Source organism: Meleagris gallopavo, chromosome Z (genome assembly GCF_000146605.3).
Source record: "Meleagris gallopavo isolate NT-WF06-2002-E0010 breed Aviagen turkey brand Nicholas breeding stock chromosome Z, Turkey_5.1, whole genome shotgun sequence".
In the NCBI taxonomy this organism is placed as follows: domain Eukaryota; kingdom Metazoa; phylum Chordata; class Aves; order Galliformes; family Phasianidae; genus Meleagris; species Meleagris gallopavo.
In genome coordinates this window covers 8,947,860-8,950,127 of record NC_015041.2, presented here as the reverse complement: position 1 = coordinate 8,950,127, position 2,268 = coordinate 8,947,860, and the positions used below count along the sequence as shown (strand labels likewise).

The 2,268-nt window shown below is 36.2% G+C and overlaps 1 protein-coding gene across 1 annotated transcript in view; it reads right to left on the bottom strand.

The window, feature by feature from the left end:
* Positions 1–2,268, bottom strand: part of TARS1 (threonyl-tRNA synthetase 1) — a 25,593-nt gene that overhangs the window by 14,811 nt on the left and 8,514 nt on the right. The window lies entirely within an intron of this gene.

Here is a 2,268-nt window from a genome sequence, read left to right as displayed (position 1 = left end):
GAAAAAAAAATTGGTAGAGATTTTGAGGAAATCCTAACTTGGGCAGAAAGGCTGGAGGGATGCTAGGCATCAGAAAGGGCTGGAGGTCACTGATTTCTTTCTCTGGGAAAAGACTGTGGTATTCATGCACAGCTATTTGCTATTGCAGCCTTCCTTCTCTTCTCGCCCTAGTGGTGTTTTCTATATAAAAATAAATAGTATTTTCATTTCGGAAGGGTGCTTTTTCTCGGTGTGTTCTCATGGCCAAGGGCTCCCAGTGGAATCCTGTTGAAGGCCTTAGGTTTGTCTGGTCAAGTGACCTGCCATAAGAAAGACATTGGTTACAAAATTCCACACTTCAAAAAATTTCAGTCATAGTTCTTACTGGAAGGAATCTCGCAAGAGGCAAAATCAGAGGTCAGGAATACAGCTCCATCCACTGGCTGCCTGGCATCTCTTCTGCCTCATGGTGTACAAAAACATGCGTAGGATGTTTCCCCTTGATCTGCAAAAATGCTTTGGAGCTTGGAGTATTTAATTCAGCCAAAATATTCCTATATGAATGTCAGGGCACCTTGGAGTCTTCAGTCTTTGGTGCTTTGAGGAAAAAGATGAGAAAAGTTAGGCAGTTTTGTATGGCTTTCTGTTGATATAGGTGAGGTAGTTTAGAGAACAACACTGCATTATTTGACCACAAATGCAGGAGCTTGAAATACAGATCTTCTTATATGTTCAAAATAGTCAAAAAGGAAGATATAGTAAACATGAGTTTAAAAGACAGAATCAAGTCTGTTAAATAGACCTGAATATTTTATTTGCTGTCTAAAAGTAAAATATAAACTGAATATTGGAAAAAACTTCCTTTCACACTTTCAGTTAATGATATATATAAGATGTCTTGTAGAAACGCAGTCTAATAATACAAAGATACATATATTTTAAATACTGATTTTTAGATTTGCTGGATCTTCTAACATACTTTTTGTGTTTTGAATTCCAGTTGGCTCAAGAAATGACAAAAAATAATTAAACATTTCAAAAGTGGTTGGAAGAGCTGCAGGAAAACTGCGTCTTTTGCCAGAAGATGGCAGCAGTGAAACATGGTGTGTTGATTGGAAAAAGGCATTGCAGAGTATGCTGTCTTCATAACTTTTGATTTTAGATAATGAGATTTAGGGCATAAAACAAAAAACTCTAGAACACTGATGAATGTTTTCCTGTATTTACTCTTAAGCAGCGGAATTAAAGATATGTTTTTGAACTCATCTAGGTTTAAAGCCAGTGAAATTGATTTGAATGTGCTTTAATGATTATCATCAAGTGAATGTTTGGATGTATTTGCTTACTTTGAAATTTGTTGGATGACAATGTTGGAGAGTTTGATCGGAATAAGACTTTGGTTTCTGTTTTGCTTAGGAGAACTAAAAATAGCAGGTAGATATAGATATGCTGAAATGTAGAAATAGCCACCTGTTTATGTCAAGGATTTAAAACACATTATTAGAATCAAAGTCTAGAGAACTGCCAGAAGTCTACATCAAGGGAAGAGCCATCAGTTCCCATTAAAAAATAATGCAGGCAGGAGAATCTCAGTGCTTAGAGTAAAAATCTTTTTGTGCAGTTTTCTGTTGTATTAATTTCAACTGGACTATGTAACAAAGCAGTAGACTTCTCAAAAGTTCAGTAAAGCAAGCATAGAAATCATAAAGTTAACACATAAAGGAAAAATTAAGGAAGCTGACATTAAATGTCAAATGCCTGTGAAAATAAATGAAGTCTTGATTCAAACTGGCACATTGCTGGAAAACTGAATTAAAGCCTTTGCCCTTTGGTATTTGTTCAACATTAATGGCTTATTCTCAAAATAAAATAGTTATATTTTTAGGAGGATAAGAAAAATGACTTGTCTTTCATGCAATGAAATGACCCAGTTTCATTTTGTCTCTATCTAGGACAGCTTCATGTACAAGTCATTGCAGTATGTAGTCCTTAGGGTACCAGAGGATTTGCCTAAGCCTTCTAACCATTAGATTTCTCCCAGAAGAGATGCTGCTTCTCTCTTGCTATGGAGCAAATCCATTCTAATACCAGCAATTCCCATACTATCTGTAGAATGGAAGCATATTCTACACAGTGACAGCTTATCCCATCTCTGTCCCAGAATGAAAGTCCTCTTCAGTTTCCCTGCTTGCCATTCTTCATACCTGCAGCTATGAGGATAATGCATTCAAATTAGTACTGAGGAAAGATAGTTTCTGTTTGTTGTCTACCACCAAGTTTGCTTGCATT